Source organism: Aptenodytes patagonicus, chromosome 10, assembly GCF_965638725.1.
Source record: "Aptenodytes patagonicus chromosome 10, bAptPat1.pri.cur, whole genome shotgun sequence".
NCBI lineage: Eukaryota > Metazoa > Chordata > Aves > Sphenisciformes > Spheniscidae > Aptenodytes > Aptenodytes patagonicus.
Window position 1 is genome coordinate 8,241,225 of NC_134958.1, and position 18,719 is coordinate 8,259,943.

Sequence of the window (18,719 nt, forward strand, 5' to 3'; positions counted from 1 at the left end):
TCGCCAGGCTTCAGAAGCTCAGGACTTCTCTGGCAAGTGTTTGCAGCTGGTGTGTGGATGTAATCTTCCCTCAGCGTGTGGAGGGTGCTTCCACATTGATTGTCTTGGTGGAGAAACAAGACCACCCCGTGCAGTTTGTCACACCTATGGGTCAAAACTCCCCCACAGAGCTCTGCACAGGGTCCACGATATCGGAGGAGTATCTGCCTGCCTCCGTACCAGACCAGTCGGTGATGTTTGTCCCACGTATCATTGCTGTTCTTCATAGTCAGCTGGGCAGAGCCGCATTTGTGGGTGGTTCTGTGTGAAGAAGGTTCTACCTGCACAGGACATCTCCACAGATGGTCTAGCGGCGTGCATGGGACCTGGATGAGCCCAGGTGCCTCTCCCCTGCCTCGAGCTGTAGGTTAGTCTTCTCCTACAGTGCCCAAGGGAAAGTGGTCCTCGGAAAGGTCTTTGAAGTGTGCTGGTTTGACTGCTGGTAATTTTGCAGATGTTTTGCAGCACTTCCAAAATACACCAAAACCTGGTTTGGAAAAGGAAATGTTTCACTGTACAATTGATTTAAAAAAAAAAAAAAAGAAGATGAAAAAAAGAAAGAGAAACCACATGCTCGATATATTTTGAGTACTGTGTTCTGTATTTTTGCAGCTTATATTTTCCAGATGAGCAGTTTAGAAATATGTGATGTGAAATACATACTGTAAGTTTGCTGTAAATGATATTAAAACCACTATTTTCATTCTTCTCCTGTCTCACTGGATGATCTCTTTGGTTCTCCCAGCTTGGCTGGCTGGGCTGGTACTCTGTCTCTGCCAGAAAGTTTTCAGTTTCAGTAAAAGCAGAGTTGAGGGTTCGGATTGGAGGTTCGATGTTGAGGTTGAAAGTTTGCTAGAAATGGCAGTGGGGCTGAACGTGTTCCCGTGCATATGCAGTGCCTTCAGAGGAGAGGTCCCGGTGAAGAAGTGGTTGTGACAGAGAAGGTAAGGCAGATTTTTGGAAAGGGCAAGACGAAGTTTAATTAATGTTTGTAGAAAAGCAGAGGGAGAACCAGGACATCTTAGATCGTTGCAGAGGGGGGGAACTTGAACACCTGGAAGACAGTAAGATGAGGAGGAGCTCAGAGGGAACATGAGTTGAGCAGTTGGGAAAAATGCTGGATGTCTCATTGGTAACGAATGTGTCTGACACTCTTTGTGTCATTTCAGCTGTGGAGGCAAAAAAAAAGAGCTTTTAGCTAAAATAGCAACAGCTCAGTGAAGTGGCTGAGCCCTGCAAAGCACCCTGAGCCCCTGCAGCTGGTTTTGCTCCAGGAGCTGCAGAGGCTTCTCCCTTCGTCTCCATCAAAGCACCCAGTGCCACGGGGTCGGGCCAGCAGAGCGACATGTTCGTGAGAATGTGATGCTATCCATTTCCACTTGTTCTAGCTGCTGCATTGGTCAGAATAAAAGTAAGCACTTATTTGACCCATTATTTTTAAATGTTTCAAATCTGTTGTATGAAAATAAAATCATTTTCTCCTGAGCTTCTACAAAATGATGCTAAATGAGGCAATTACATTCAAACTGAGTTGAATATTCAGTTATTCCTTGTTGTTTCATTTTTTATCCTTCCCTGTTCCAGTTCCCTCTTCTGGAAGGCAGAGGGCAAAACAAAGATTAAAAGTTAGAAAAAACCCTTACCTTTTACTGCATATAACTTGAATCCAGCCACTGTTGCTGTCAATTCGCTTTCAAACAACAGAAATTTTGGACAGCGGTTCAGAGGGAGGGAGGGAGGGAGGGAGGAAGGCTGGAAAAAATGTTTTGCTAAATGTCGACAGCAAAGCATCTTTTATTTATGTCATTGTATTGCTTTCCCTCAGCCTAGCTACTGCTGGTGTTGGAGACTACACAGACGCCCTCTGAAGGCATCACTCCTGCATGCTCCACTGGCTGTTCCTTACAGGTTCCCCGCTGTCCCCCCAACTGGTGTGCAAACCAGGACACATCACACCCAGCTTTCAGGGCCTCCCTTCAGCCATCCTAGATCTTGCATTTTGCTGCCGCCTCTGACAGAACCCGGTTAATTGGGTATTTACCGAGCTGGATTCTGTTTTGGATGCAGATTATTAACCTTTATGTCACCTAGAAGATATTATACCTGGTAAAGTTAATGTTTCAAGACCAGGAGGTTAATGTGTCAGTGCTCAGCCCTCCCTGATTAGCAGCAGGGCTGCGCGTGTGGCTGTGCTGTGAGCCCGGCTTTAATTAGAAAGGACGCACAGATGGGTCACATCAACACCATAAGTTTACCTGCCTCCTTCAGCCCTCTCTGATGCATCTCCTCCTTGCTGTCCCTGGACCTTGGGTGAGTCTTGCTGATATGGTGGCTGTCCTCCCCAGCCTCAGGGGGGGTGTGCTCCTGGCAGCCTTCCTAAGGCTAGCCTGCCTGCGGTCTTCTGAGCCTGGGCTCAGTCAAAGGCAGCAATTGGTGATGAAGTCTGGGGAGCTCCAAGCTGAGAAGGTTGTGTATGCAGGAATGTGCTTAGCAGAACGTCTTAGCTCTGCACCAAGTTTGCTCAGCTCCTGAAGCCTCAGGTGATCTTTATGGTGCCTCTGAGCTGGCTGAATGGCATGAAGTAGTTGTTAGGGCTTAAAAGAATTTGTTTGGGTTTTGTGTTCTGGTGTTCCTGTGCTTGCAACCAAAGCATGCTGTAGGATGTGTGCTTACTGCAGTAAAGATCATGCAAAGAGCAATCTGGAGGTCAGGAATGGAGAATATTGGAAGGATAAAACATGTCATTGGAATTGTGAACTTTTGTACCAGAAATCTTGTTTGAAGAGCCGTGCTCAGCCAGTCAGGGAAGACAGACAGATGTTGTTGTATTCCTTACAGGTCCCCTGCTGTCCCCCCAACTGGTGTGCAAACCAGGACACATCACACCCAGCTTTTCAGGGCCTCCCTTCAGCCATCCTAGATTGTTGAATGTTGTTCATGGCAGGGCAAAATTATTTATTCCTTGTCTCTGGTTTCCCCTCCCTCCCTCCCGTGACAAATATGGGCCAGGCAGGAGCATGGGTTTGTGCCTTGCAAGACCAAGAACTGCCTGTCTTCAGAGAGCTGTCTGCAGCTTGTGTCCTGGCTGACCCTGAGCAGCCCTGGACCATACTGTCTCCTCACTGCAAATCCATAGAGGTCTCGTTACCAGGAGAAAGGGTTTTTCAGCAAGAGGCAGCTGCCTGCTGATCCACGGCTCTTCCATTCGTACCTCCTGCTGTCTGTCTCTCAGCTCTGTAGGGACAGATCCTGGCTCATGTGGCTAGAACGCGGTAATGAGATCAGACAGGTACTTTCAGCAGGCTAGGAGCCTGAAGGGTTCTCTTTCAAATCTTGCTTTTAAACAGCAGGTATGTTCCTGACAGCCGCGTGTTGAATCACATTCCTGTGCCTCAGATGCTGAGACAAAGGGCTTAGGCACACGTGCATTTTGCAGATACCTACAGGCCTTCAAAATGCTACCTACCATTTCATTATTGTGGTACTATTGGCCATCGCTGCTTCCATAAGTGAGCTAAATTCCTCCCCATTCAATGCTCCCAAATGGGCTCATTGCTTTCTGTACGGCAAAGGACATTTTATGTCATGCAAGTGGCAGAGAGACGCGCACGTGGAGCTCAGTAAATACAGGCACCTGGCGTAAGGCTGCTTTTGTACAGGGCAGAAGGAAAGTGCTCGGCACGTTCCGAAGTGATGCTGTTACCCGTGAGCTGTGCTGCAGTAATACCTCCCGTCCCTGACGCCGAATGAGCCGTAACTGAAACAAGCGCTCTGCAAACTTTGACAACAGAAGTGCCTGTGACCCACACAAAAGATAACCAGATGGAGGCTGATAAATGAGGGATAGAGGGGGAAAAGGACTAATCTTTTCAGCCTGCTTGGCAGAGGTGCTGCACACCAAGACCTACCCTGGTTTTATGAGTCAACCTTCAGCAGCACGAGGAGGAATCTCGGTCCCTGGCAGGTATCTCCTCTGTAACGTGGTGGATTTCAGCCCCTTCATGACGTGGCACTTCTCCTTCCACACAAACGCCTTTGAATTGTGCAGGCGAAGTGTGAAAAAAAAACAGCTAAATACAGCCGGTCAGAATATTCCCCATGAGGAAAGAAATTTAACTTCCCTCAAAAATTATGACTTTTTGTGGGAATATCTCCATTTCGGTGGCATTTCATTCAAAAGAAATCTTTCGATGAGCTCGCAGTGTCTTGCTGGAATTGGATCATTCTGAGTTTTCTTTGGGAAACTGTAGCTTGAATTCTATCAGGATATGAAATAAACTAGAGCATTTGGACTCTATCAAAATGAAATGTTTTGATTGCCATCAAGCAATTTTTTCTGCTTAACACTACACTTCTGTGGAAATTTTGAAATTCAATATTTTGTTCTATTTCGAAATACAAGTGCATACAGACCTGGAATTTTTCACAGATGCTTCTCACCCTTCCAGACCCCACCGGTACCTACGTTTAGTACGTCACCAGCCTGATGGTTACCTGGGACATGGGAGCAGGCACAGCTGCTGTGAGGAAAATGCAAGTGCATGCAGTCACCCAACAGCAGGCCATGCTCTTGCCAGACAGCGTGAGGATAAATCCTATCCCTAAGCAAGTACAGGGTTATCCATCACTGTTTCCTTTTTCCATTGATTCAGTCTTTGAGAGAAGAATTAATGCATTTAAAAATCAAAGCCAATGGTGCATTTTCCCTGTTAGTCTGAGGCCAACATTCATTTTAAAATTGGCTTTGTGTCTGCTCCTTTGCAAATTTGCATCTCCCCCCTGGTGCTCCCAGCAGGGTCCGGAAAGATGCTGCCAGTGCTGCCCTGCCAGCACGATGCTTGAGCTGGGCTCATGTTCTGACCCAGAGCACCGAATCTGGGGGCAGATGTTGCTCGAGTCCCACTGCCTTTGTGCACGGGTGGGAGGAACACAGCACTGGCTGCGAAAGACTACATAGCTGTAGCTGATATTTTGCAGAATACAGAGGTCTCAGTGGGAAGATCCTTATTTTAGAGGTGAAAAATCCATGAAGGTGAAGAGCAGCTGTAGAAATCTGGTTTCACTGGCCTTGTAGGTAGGGAAAACTGCGTATGAGCTTGAGGAGGACAAAGTGCAGATCAGGGGGGTTTGTTCCCTGTCTGAGGTCCACAGGGCTTGCTGGCTGTTGTGAACATTAGGTCAGCACATGGACCTTGCTGGCTGCCACAGTGCTTTTCAGCAGAGCCATTCTTCCACCTCTCTGGCTGTTTAGTCCATTAGTCACCTCCCTGCCTTAAACAGAAGGAATTTCAGGTTTTCATTAAAAGCCTTGAGCCTGGGATAATGTTGCGCAGCAGAGGTCTCATTTTCACCTTTAGGAGACGGCCAGAAGGAATAAAAATGGTCTCATTATACAGCAAGTTAGGAAAATTTCTACTGAAAGGTGGGAGAGAAAAGGGGACAGAGACGTTTACCTTATTCTCAGATGGACTCAAGATGGCAGTGAGGAGTGAATGTGCCCCTAAAGGCTGCAGGATGGCCTGTGCAAAATTAGCAGGGGTCCTCAGGCTTCTTCCAGCAGGCAAGTGCAGAAATTTGGCAAATTCAACAACCAGACATTCAGAAGGCTAAGAAATGCTCAGGCTGGAGTGGAGCCTCATCCTGCTTTTCTCTCTTAGAGACGGTTTCTGGGATTAAACTTGTTATGTCTTCAGCCGTCTCTTCATATGCAAGAAGAAAGGGACTGCTGAACCGGTGATATGAATGATTGATACGATGATGATGATGTCGTGGCAGCCCTTACAGGACACTGAATGCTACCCTTCCCCTTAGATTAATTAGGAATGCCTTTACCTGAAATCCTGGAGACCTCTTTCCTGCAAGCCTTGGGTGTATACAAAGCATATCTTCCCCATTCAGAACATGTACTAATTCCCCACTGAAGTCAGTGCTCATCCAGAACGAACACCCACACAACTTCTAAATGCCTCTGGAAAGGAGAAGAGCAACTTGAAAGACATCTAGATTTCTGGATGAAGCCAGAAGTCAGAACACAACCCGGCCTTTGTTGAAATGACATTTGAACAAAAGGTGGGTGTTTTGTTTTGTTTTTTCCCCAATATTGTAAGCATGCCGCTGAACCACAAATGCACGTGGAGATGCAGAAGAGGGTACTGAGCTGCAAACCAAAGCCTGCTCATCACAGGAATGCACTTTGCAGCTGAAGACGAGGTTTGAGGGGACTCTCTTTGCCCTTGCATCATGTCTAATCTGTTTTCACTGCGGGTCATAAAGCCTGGCGTGCCGAGTTTTTCAAGTGCCATTAGTTTATGGGCTTGTTAACAGAAAGGATTTTGTAACCTTTCAGGGTCTGATTCTCAGTGAACCAGAGATACCTCGGTGTAATTTTGATGGCAGAGGAGAATCAGGCTAATAACGTTTGGGATTGTCTTTTCAGCAAATATTATTTGAGCTGGTTCCTTTTTAACCTCCTTCCTTTCCCTGCTCAGTTGTTGCCATCACTGGAATTAGCTACCTGGTATTATTGTAGCTGTATTTCAATGTTGTCATCGCTTGGGTTGAGGCTTTAGAAACAAGTACGGCAGCAGCCTTTTGGGGGCTGCATTCAGAAGAAGGTGAAGGTGTCTGCAAAATGCATGTTTATTTGTCTTTGCGTGTGTATCCCTATACAAAGCTGCAAAAGGGAATGCAAGGGTATTTAAAAGCCAGGGGAGACAGAACAAGTTAGAATTTTAAAGTATTGTTAGAGAATAGCAGGCTGTATGATAGTGGAAACATGAGACAATAAAAGGGGGCATCAGTTAATTATATGTTTAGTTAATATACTGCTACAATCAAAACTATTCTACTAGCAATGCTGCCTTCCAGTGTGAATGAAGTAATTGTCAGAGACATCTGAGAAGGAAGGAAGTGTTGTGGGGGTCGGGAATAAAGCTGCATGTTTCAGCAAGGGCAGGAAAAAATATCCAGAGGAAAGTCTTCAACAGTGTTTGCACCTTCTAGAAGGGCTGGAGTTGGTAGGTAGCTCTTGATCCACATTATACGTGCTGACTTGGACTTTTTGTAATGCTGCTTCCGCTGGAGAAGCCTTTTAATGGTTAAAACTCAGACAGCCTGGCCTGGCATCATTCACCTTTTATCGCCTCTTTTCCAGTTTCCTAGTTAAGTGCAAAGCTGGAATGCACCAGGAAGGAAAGCTTTGGGTTATTTCTGGGGAAAACAGACTAAGAACCTACCACCCGCTTTCATTCATCAGCTTTGTCATACGATGGAGAGAGCAAAGACCTTGCTGATTTCAGTAAGACATTTCTCTTAAAAGGTAACAACCTTTACAGCAGCCCGTGTTTTGATGGGACATTCTTAAGATCTAATGCACTGATATCTAAGACCTTTCCTTTCTTTAGAAAGGTGAAAACGAGTTTTTACCTTCTGGAAGCTCAGTATAACTAAACAACCTATTGACTTCCCTGCTACAAGATGTCTGCTTTCTCAAGATGCATTGAACATGACAGATACTCCTCTAGTCCCAGGCAGTGCGTCATTAACCCTGTCTGTGCACCGCCTCTACTGCAGGATGCTCTTCCCGATGTCCAAACTGATGTGAAGGAAGAGAGAGATGCTGTAGCTACACACGCTGGAGAAATAGGTCAAAAATAAATGCTTTCAAGAACACAGTAAATGACTTCACTCTCAACTATACTCCCTGACACACCACTAACTCATCAATATCTTCCTCTCTGTGACAACCCTGAGAAAAGCAAGACAATTGGAGAGCGAGAGAGGTTATTTAAACAAGTATGCCAAGTGGCTTTCAGAAGTAGCTCTTGTTTATTATAGATCTGCTGGGATTTTTTGGAAGCACTCTGTAGAGCAACAGCTTTAAAAAAGAAAAAAAAAAAAAAATCCAGCTCAGGTTGATCAGAGCTGCAAGTCGCTATAGAGGAGCTGACTGAGATGCGATGGTGGGAACAGTCTGGGGTAGGTGTGTAAGGGTGTATCTGGAATCATTAGAAATGTCTTTTAGACCTCTTCCAGTGCAGATTTTATTCCATCTTTAACTGTTGCTTTTGGCTGGGCGTGAAGGTGTTGTCTTTCTAAGAGCTGTTGTCTCCCCAGTGTTAGGTCAGAGTGGCTTTGGCAGAAGGGTCCCGCGGAGCTGCTCTCCATCCCATATAGGAAGTGCCTCTGCAAATCAAGACGTCTCTGCCCTGAGCTCATAACTTTTCTGTATTAAATGCTATACTCTCACTAAGCCTAAACCCCACTTCTGGAGAAGGCGATTCTCTCTGGCGGTGGGCTGTGCTGCTGCCTTCTGACATTTTGGCCATCCTGCTGGCAGGTTCAGCTGTCTGGGATACCTTGGGGTCCCCTTGGTGGCCTAGTCCCAAGCTTGGGCACCACGGACAAAATCATCACTGACGATGCGCCTCACCAGCAGAACAAGGTGAAAAGCCCCCCCCGAAGATGTTCCCCAGCTTAATAATGTGGAGGGCTCAGCCCAATGGAGGTCACGTCCCTGGCTCGCGCCCCTGTGCATGAGGGCAGGAGTGCACTACTCCGCAGTAGCGAAGTTCCTCTTTAGCTTAAGCAACTTCATCTTTTCCTTTTTTTGTTTAAAGGGCCTAGGTTGAAACACTGCCGCAAGCCTAGACAGGTGGCCATTTCATAGTTATAGTAAATAATTTACATGACAAATTCAGACCTGTCGCTTGGTCCTGTATTATTCATGAATGAACGGGCTTGGTTTTTATGACAATGTTCCTTATTCAAACACGGTCTGTGATGTATTTCAGTCCTCGAGTTCGTTTCAGTTGCGTCTGGTTGTTTGCCAGCCTTTTGTTGCTATTTTATGTTTTGCAAAACATATTACCTAGATTGTATTACTTCTATTTGCTTCCTGAGGGACTGAAACTTTTATATGCAGCAAAGAGGTTTCTGCATGGCTGTATAAGTGCCTTTGTAGTGAAGCTTTACTCAAATGCATATTTCTGAGCATTTCACCTTGCACAATTGTTCTTGCAAACAAAAATATCATTTGTATGAGCATTCATGGCAAAGGTCAGAAATATCTTCAAGGAAAACACTCAAGCATCATTTATATAAATCTTCACAAACACTTCACCGTTGTTTGCTCATTTTGGCTTGCATGAGTCTCACCCACGGGGTTTATGGATGTGAGGGTTTGGCTCCCTGGTGACCTCTAGGACACCTGTTATCTTCTAAATCCTATTTGTTTTGTTGGAGGTGGCGAGGGCAAAGCTGCAGTTTCCCAGCTGCTCGCTGAATTTCTGAGGTGTAGAGCTTCTCAAGAAGACGTAAGCCTTGTGACTCAAGCACAGTGCGCTGAAAAAACAGGATTCACTTCTCAGTCCCTTATACGCTTTCCACTTGCCCTTGCTTCCTTAGGCCTTCACTTTTCACCTGTAAAATGGGAATAATAATAACGCCTTCTTTCCCAGGTACCGTTTCCTTGTCCTGCAAATGCTACGAGCCACAGATCCAGTGTCATCTTTATGCCCACTCATACAAACGAACCCTCATCCCAACAATGGCAAATAAAGATGCCGTATCTACATAACATCTGGCAACTGCAAGAGCACTGAACTATGAATCCATCCTTTTGTATTCATTTATATACTGCTGAAATATCTTATATAGGGGGATAACTGACCCTGGCGCTCGTACACAGCTGATTTGCTGCATCTGTGCTGGATTGAATAATTGATGGTGTTGACTGTTTTCATTCATTCCCTGAAATAGAAGTGTGTATAAAAATAATTTATATCTGCTTCATCCCCTAAAAAATAAGCCCATATAAATTAGTGAGAAATTAAAGATAATATCTATTTCTTCTTCTGTGAATGTGTGGTCACAGCCTTGAAAAAGTTGAAATCCAAGTGAGAAAACTGACTGAGCGTGTCGTTAATACCCTCTATGTCTTAAAAAAGGATTAATTTGCTGCTAAGATCCCTTTGGATGAAGAGGGTCATGGGTTATTTACAAAAAAGTGTTATTTCTCTAGCAATCATTACTCAAAACTGCGAGGGGAGGGGAAAGACTTCATTGTCCTTATATTTCTTTCTGCATTCAGGGAGGCTCCAGTTTATCAGATCTCTGGTTTTAATACAGAGTTCCTTTAAAAGCCGGAGGATATACCAAGCCCTCTCAGGAGGTGACAAGACTGCTGATCTAATTAGGAAAGGATTCGGAGCATTGCAGCCTCCTCGGATGACTTCACTGGAAGTTGTGGGTGCAGAGACGCTTTTGAAATTCAATCTGCACATCCTTTACATGTGCCTGGTCCAGGGACCTCCAAGGAAGCCTCAGGACCCTGCAGAAAGTGGTGGTGTCAGCACAGAGCTAGGGGAATTGATTGTTTCTGAAGATAGTTTCAGCTTTCATGTGGGACCAAATGAAATGCCTTGATCGTTGACGATCGTGAGCCGTCCTCTACCATTTCTGACAAGTGCCAGGTGCTAATTCTGGAGTCCTGGCTTAAAATGCCCTGCAGTGGCATCTGAATAATTTATCTCCTTGTACATGATGTTCTTTGTGCTTTTGGGCAGTGAAGCTACTTCGGTTACAATAGTGCCAATGTTTTTTGGCCCATGGAGCTACTTTCCAGCAATGGACAAGGTTTGTAAGGTTTGTTGAGTATTTGGGGTCCTTGTACAAAACATCTTATGTAAATCCCAAATCCGAGCTGCAAAAGTCAGATGGGGCATCCTATCCATTTAGGTATTTTGCAGATCTATACTGCCATGCAGCTTAGCTGAGTTCAGCAGCACTCTTCTTTTGGGCTTTGAAGGGTGGAAAGGATAATGCAAGTCAGGACCAAAGGGCAGCAGTAGAGACTCGGAGAATCAGGTCTGGAGCAAGGCTGAGGTGCACTGATAGTGTTGGTTTGGGATCTTGGAGTTGAATAAATATAGCAAATAATTTTGCTTCAAGCTTAGATGAATGAACAGAGCTCTGTAGTGCTCCAGGACTGGAGGAGAAAGGCAGCTCAGGCACTGTCAGACCAGAGAGCACGGATGATAGCAGGAACAGCCAAAGGGTACATGTTAGGAGTGAAGTACATCTGCAAGCTGTGGCAAGTGGATGATTTTGCACAGAACTCTATATATTCCAGCCTGTGCTATTTCTCCTTTCATAAACAGCATCCAAGCAGCAAAGTCAGCAGGCATGTGTGTTTGCTCAAGGCCAAATACAGCTCTGCTGTCATCACTGGCAATAAGGACTACCTGCCTAATTCATACCCAGCCGTATATCCACAAAACCACTGAATTTTCAGGAGCCTTGAGTCCTTTCAATGCTCCTGTGGACTCAGCACCAGAAATCAAAATCCAACACTGTACACAAACATCTTGTGCTTTCTGCTGCTGGTCTGCTAACCAGATTAGGTTCCCCTGCTACCTTATTCATTTTGCACTCGTTAAAGCTAAATTTAGAAAAGAAGGCAACTCTTCTCCCCTCTGGGAAAGGTAGTAGGGAGAGTCCTTGTTGCAACAAGCCATGAGGAAGCAGAAATAGCGTCTAGATTTTGTCTCCTTTGAGATGGAAACATGCATGGTTCTGCTGAGACACAGAAAGAAATTTGCACTCAGTTTCCTTCTGCATAGGACACTCATTGGACCCTGGGTCTAAAGAAATTTGTGCAAATCGTTGTTGAAAGTATGCAGAAAAAGGTTTCTTTGACCCAAATCACAGGCATGCAGCAGTGGCAAGAGATATTATTTGCACTGGCCAGGTCTAGTGGAGTGGTAGCTTGCTGCTGGGTTTGGACTGTGGGCTTATCTCCAGCATTACCCTGGCAGTTGGGCAGTAGCTCCCAGATTTCAGCTAAAGAGACTAATGCAAAGAGGTTTCTTCCTCTCATGGACCTTTATGCTCAAAGATGTCAGCTTTTTATGAAAAAATAATAGTGGTGTAAAATCTGCCATCAGATTCCTATGAGCAGGAATCGGCGGGCAAGAGGCCCAAAGAGAGCTGAGCTCAGTGTGCAGGATCTGCTCCTCTGATACCCAACCCCACTGGGCATCCCTTCAGCTGTGCCTTTGCTAGCAACACAGCTGGAGTGAGAAGGAAGAGCTCAGGTCTTTGGGGCAGTCAAATGCCATCATGATAGTGGGGAACCTCAGAAGGATCTCAGAAAACTGAGTGAACAGGTAAATCTGAGCTTTGGTGTAACTGGCCGTAATGAATCTAGGGGGAAATAATCTGATCCATCTCTACGTGCGCTGAGCTTGGACTGGGCATAGTTGGATTTCACTCTTGACAGTTCTCCAATATCATTAGTTCAATGTGCAGTGGCAGCTAAAAAAAGCTTGTAAAATATTGGACATCATCAGGAAAGCTATTGAGAACAAGACATTTTGTCTTTTTGCCTCCGTATGAGACCTTGGGATACCCCCACCCTGGGCGTGGGATACCCCTGGATGGGGGTATGGACTCCAGGTACTTAGCTTTGCCTTGCAGCTGCGTACAGCTGCTGTGTCCTGCTTTCACACAGCAAATTGGGAAAAGGATGCGTTAATCTTGGCTTTGAGAGAGAGGGCAGCCAAGCCTGGAGATGATACCGTAGCTTATGGCATTCACAGAGGCTCTGACCAGGAGCGATGGGCTGTCACTAGCTGTTAAACCTCAGAAGGTGGAAGAAGCTTGTCAAAAGGCAAGCTCTGTGTCTGCATCTGTACGAGATCCCAGAGGCCTGGTGGGAAGTGCTGCTCCTTTCCCGAAAGATGCAGGCTGAGAGCCAGACCCTGGGCCACCGCTGAGGCTTGTGCGATGCAGCTGTGCCGTGCAGAATTGCAAGCAACATCTTTTAGGAGCAAAAATGACATGTTTGACCATCATGGGGGAAAAAATAGTTAGGAGGTCTGTCAGCACTCGATTAGCGAAGTATTTCCCTGTGGAGAGATCTGTGCACATCTTCCTGCCAGGGACCCTGGCAATGCCAAGAATGAGACATGGGATCAGCACCTCTTCCAGAGCTGAGAAATACAAATCCAGCAAACAAACAGAGCCAGCTTCACTGATAACTTCCAAGGGAAATTGCACTTATCAGCACAACTTGTTAGGCAGTAAAAGTTAGAGCAAAGAATATTGTTGGGTGAATAGTGTCTTAAGCCCAGGTTTTAACAATAATTTCCAGTTTATTTCGTGGCCGGGGCGAGGAGGCCAGTGCAGACCCTCTCATTCAGCTTGTTCCAGGTTAGCCTGAAGGTGCATATTTCGACTGATGTGTAACAGCGGATTTAAGTCAAAGGCAGCGGCTGGGACCACCTGAGCCTTGTGCCCACCCTCCGTGGGAGGCTGTGTCCCTCCAGGCAGGGACAGCAGATCATCTCCCAGCACACCATGGCTTTTGGCCACGTGCTCGTGATTCACTGATCACAGTTTCAGTTCAGCTTCACCGCAAGGCTGAAAATTTCCCTGGCTCAGGAGCTGGGTCACAATGGGACAGGCATCCCTGGCTTAGCGCTTGATGGCTGGAGAAGTAGCGGATTCCGACCATCTGGTTTTGATCTGCTGCCGCAAGTTGCCTGGAGCCTTTCGGCAGCCTGAAGTTTTCTCACTGTGTGATGAACTTCCTCCTGGTCCATTTACACTTGGTTGGCACTGGCCTCCAAGATGGGCTGTGAGTGCCAATGAAGCTCCTTTTGTGTGTGGGGGGGAAATCTGCTTTGACTTCCAGGCAGAGATAGTGATTTTATTTCTAGAAAATAGAGCTATAAACCCAGCTTCTGCCAAACAAACACTATGCAATGTCAGTATTAAGCTGGGGTGTGGGGAGTTATGTCAAAAGATGATATTTGTCAGTCACCTGTCTGAGTGCTGGGAAATGCTCTTTTCTTTGCGTATTGAATGCTTGATTTTCATCATGCCTGCATCCTGGCCTCACTTTTTGCTCAGATGAATTCTGATCTCAAGCCTGCAGAGCTCAGTAGAAAAATATTTCCTTTTCAGCTCAGCACATAGGTCTGTAGCAAGAAAGAACTGTTGGCAAAGTTGCCTAACAGGCAAATATAGGAACATGTTTGTGATAGTTTATGCTCTCAAAAGAGCATGTATAGCAAGAAAGAGCAAGCTAAAAAATCATGTCTTTAACTGTCCATCTACCTTAACCGCACCTAGATAGGCACATTAGAAACCTGATGGATAAAATAGACAAGACAGAAGTAGCAGGCTGCTAAATTACATAAAGTGCAGCCACAAATTGCAGGCACAAAAAAAGGAAGGACAGCTTAAAAAAAAAATGATAGCTTAAGTATCCATTTCTAGACCAGCACTTGTGATGCTTGCAAACAGATATACCATTTGAGTCCAAAAAGAAATGAACTATTTATTTAGCCCCTGGCAATTGTGAATCGAAGGTTATCTAATGTCTTTGCCATAGGCTGTAAGCGTCTGGACAGTTAGCATATGCAAGGGAATTACTCACAGATAAGCATCCAGTAATTTATACAGAGCATTCCAGATAGAAACCTCTTCCATATCAATTTCTGCCTGCTCTGTAAACTGCTCCCATTTATCAAGCCAGACAAATTCACAGGGGGGCAATGAGGATGTGCCGAGATCTGTGTATACTTTATCAGTTAATATTCACTGAGGTCCCTTTGACATGATTGGAGTAAATCTTTCTCTCCTTTTCGTTGGTTATGACCAGTCTATAATCTTCCAGGCTAAACACCATTCCCATGAATGAAGAAGAATAATACTGAGACATAGAGGAAAAAATAATACGTAGAGAAAATGCATTTCATCTCACTTTAGAGGTAATGAGACAGTTTAGCATGACATGTCATTTAAAACCAGGTTTTTCGTTTTAATAGATTCAGTATCTCTGAAGAATTGACTGACAGATCAGTGCACGACACGAATTTCTCCCAGGAAAAGACATCTGAGGTTGACACAACCGGGGAGGCAGCAGAGTCGCGGTGATCTTCAGGAAGTCAAAGGGGTGAGTCTTTCTCCATCAGGTAAATAACACAGACCTGAAGTTATGCAAATTAAGCTAAAAGTTTCAAAACCAGTGTCTGTTAGATCAGGAGGTGCCTATGGTGCCTATGTCCTTTAGCTGCAACCTGTAAGAGGTTCCCTGCCCAGCTCTGCAGTGGAGGCAGCCCCAGCAGTGCGTCCCGAGCAGTAAAATACCCCAGGCTCCGTTTGTCCTTTCTGCGGGCTTTGTCTGCAACATGCCACCACTTGCCAGAAAATTCCTACTCCGTGCCCCGTTTTCCCTGTGCTGTGGCAGCCATGGGAATCTCAGCTGAGGGAGCGTTTGAGGTCTCCTTCGGCTGGGAAAATCTACCGAGACTGGGAGTCTACCGAGGACTGCATGGATCCCGGCAGCTTCATTTTGTGTAGGCTGCCAGCAGCCCACCCCAAGCTATCCAAAATGAATGCACAGCTGTTTACTCAAACCAGACAGATGCTTCGCTCCTTTTGAGTGTGAGTGAAGACTTCAGAGTGCATCGCAAATGGAGACAGCTCCTTTCTTGTATAACAAAGGTGTATCACCATGATCCCAGATGTGAGAGATGTTGCCACATACTTGGATAGAGTCCACACACAGCTCCAAAAAAAAAAAAAAAAAAAAAAAAAAAAAAAGCAAGCGCATAATGAGTCCTGGCACGTGTGTACTCAAGGCCATCTGTTAATGTGATCTGTTGCCAATTTGTAGAGCTAGGAACCAGTCTCTGCAGGTCACAGATGCCAAGATGAGATGGGATTAGAAAAGGCACTTGCAGAATGTGCTAATGGCCACTGTTTATCAGAAAAATCTTCCTAGCGATGAACACCATCAAAGAAGGACCGTGCTGCTATTTGGTATTTGGGACCACATCAGCTGATACTGGTGGAGCGTTCCTGCCATTTCCTGATGTCTCTGCCCCTGCAGTGAAAACCAGAAAGTTACAGTCTTTTGTAAACACAGCAAGAAGTGAACTTCTAAGCAACCTACTCTATAAGTTACTTCAGTATTTTTCCTTCTGCTGCATGACTGGATTCTCCTTCATGGGGCGAGGCTGGAGAGGAATTAGTGTATACCTGAGCATCCTTAGGAGCAAGAACAACACAGCTTACAGGGTGGATAAAGAGCCATTTTCGCCTGTGGCAAGCACCAAAGCCACCCTGACCTGTTCATCGGCCATGTCTGGAGTCTCACTTGCAGGGCACCCTCGGAGCAGGAGCCTTCCCTCCCCTGCTAATCTCCAAAGTACTGGACCTAACCTGAGGGGACAGCCAAATAAGGAGGAATGAGCCAAGGTTACAGCTACCAGATACCTTAAAAAAAACTTATATTGTTGATAAAAAGGGCCCTAAGCAAATCAGATTTATTTCCTAATCAGTGCCTGGTAATGTCATCATCATACATTTGCATAAGCAGGATGTTTTATGCATTGTTTTTCTTTGAGCAGGTACCTACTCATTTGTGTGCGCTTGCTGATGTGCTCTTTTAACCTGCCACAGGCTTCCCCAAAGCTAGTGTCTGTGAATGCTTCTCAGATAATAATTAGGAGTATTCACCCTCTCTACATTCTTTTTCCAACAAAGACTTGAAAAATGCAGCCTGATTTTCATATATTCTTTTTCCAGTTTTATCTCTTTTCTTCCTTGTTCAGGTACGGGCTGCATGGAGGGCAGGTGCCTTGTATCAAAAGACAAGGAGTCGTCTTCTCCTTAGGAAATGTTTATGTGCCTTCCACAACACCAAATTGAGAAAACAGATTACCTCTCAGAAAGCCATCTGTTTCAGCATCATGTGAACTCTCAGGTTGGTTCTTGTGTTTTATAAGACATTTGAATCCTCCTGTGATTTCTCCCTTTCACCTGTCTGCCTGTCATAAAAATTATTCCGAAGGTTCAGTGCACCCATTCAGACACGTCAGCGCCTGAATTTCAAATGTCATTTTAGGGTTGCATTATTAAAAAAACCAAACAAAAACAAAACCACCCAAACCCCTCCCTCCCCCCTTCCTATTATGCTTTAAGATGGATGAGCACAGATTAATGGAAACCGGATGAGAAAATGAGGAGAGGTGGAAATTTGGGAATTTTTTTTTTTTAATTACTTGATAGTAAACCAACATTTTCAGTCCCTAAACCACGAATTATGAGAAGAAATTGGTTTCCATAGACAAAACTATAGCTTTCCAATGAAAAATTGAAATTTTGGGAAGGATATGCTTTGCTGAGAACACAAAGGATTCTTCAGAGAAGGGCTCCAGCCTGCCCCAGCTCCCGTGTCTTGCTTGCGTACACACCGCTAGCTGCAGAGCTACGGGCTTTTTCTTGGAATAAGTTGTTATTGGGGAACGTGAAGATTCTCCAAACTCCAGAGTGGTTCTTCTTACAGTCCCCTTGCTGTCTTGGAAAGTTCATTCACTCCAATTACACTTTCTTCAATTTGCTCACCCTCCTCTACTCATTTCAAAGCCGCTCAGTCTCTCCTTAAAATCCAAGTGGCCATAAGATGGACTAATGCCAAAAAAGCACTCATTGTATACCAAAAATACCCAATAAATAGCTTTCCCAGCTTTAACACAATACATTTTTTATGGTAAAATACGGAGCGTTTAAAGAGCATATGCTGAAAATAGAGTTGTCACAAAGCACGTAGAAATTACTATTAATTTAAACATGTTGCTTATTTTTGGAGTCATTAGTTGATGCAAGGGATATGATAATGGGATACAAAACTTTCCCACTCTGGATCGTGGGTTACACTGTAATCCAGAGAATTAGTGACTAAAGTAATTAACAGCTGCTATCTGTTCAACAGCGTAACTGAAATAAGATTAAGTTTGTCCATCCGACTCCAAACAGACCGGTGTCTCCATTACCCAAAGCCACCAGCACAATTAGCACTAATGGACATCTCCTGAAGAGATATGGCATGTGCGCAGCAATTTTCTCTGTAGAAAAGTTAGTTAATTGGTAAATTTTCATCCTGGGATCTAATTGGGTCACTTTTCACTGAAAGAAAGGCTGGGAGTAACGCTCTGTAGTGCTGTGAGGAATATCGCAGCGTGGATGAGGGAGATGTGGAGAGGTTTTGTGATCTGGGGGATGGCCTGTCCTCCCAGGAGAGCCGGACACTGTTCCTACCCCTAGTGCAGAACCCTGGGCAAGCTTCGTCGTCCCTCTGGGGCTATTTCCCTTCGTAGCCTTGCTCTCCTCACGTCAGACCGGCAGCTATTTGCAAGGGAGACCCTTATGCCCCGCACACCCTTGTTCCCAACAGGAGACGTTTGCAGTTCACCTTCCTCCTGCCCAATTCAGCAGCGACCGCCTAACGGGGCCATTATTTTCATCTCTAATTGAATGATTTCTCTCTCTTCCTTCCTCATTTTTTTTAAAGAAGTGTCAGTGAAATCAGCACTTTAAAAAAAGAAAAATAGATGGACTGAAGCATCCTGAGCAGAAGTGCCAGTACTGTTATTTTTAGCAGGGCCTCCCGTGGCTCAGAGCCGCAGGAGGTCCTGGGGGGTGACCCACCAAATCCCGGGGGTGGGCGCAGGCTGCTAGCGGTTCGGCAGGTATGATGACCACCAGTCAGACAACGGCATTTTACTTTGCCTCAGATAAAAAAAAAAACCATCGTACCTCTGCAGCCCTCTCAGCCAGGGAGATGCCAGCACTTCGATTAAGCCACACTGGGTGGTGCCCACGTTATT

At 45.3% G+C, this 18,719-nt stretch overlaps 1 long non-coding RNA gene across 1 annotated transcript in view; it reads left to right on the plus strand.

Moving 5' to 3' along the window:
* Positions 1 to 2,238: 2,238 nt before the first annotated feature.
* The window catches only part of LOC143165245 (uncharacterized), a 43,319-nt gene continuing 26,838 nt past the window's right edge, over positions 2,239 to 18,719 (plus strand). The window contains exons 1-3 of the long non-coding RNA XR_012996224.1: positions 2,239 to 2,349; positions 14,874 to 15,001; positions 16,665 to 16,816. This is a non-coding gene — a long non-coding RNA (uncharacterized LOC143165245). The remainder of the gene's footprint in view (positions 2,350 to 14,873; positions 15,002 to 16,664; positions 16,817 to 18,719) is intronic.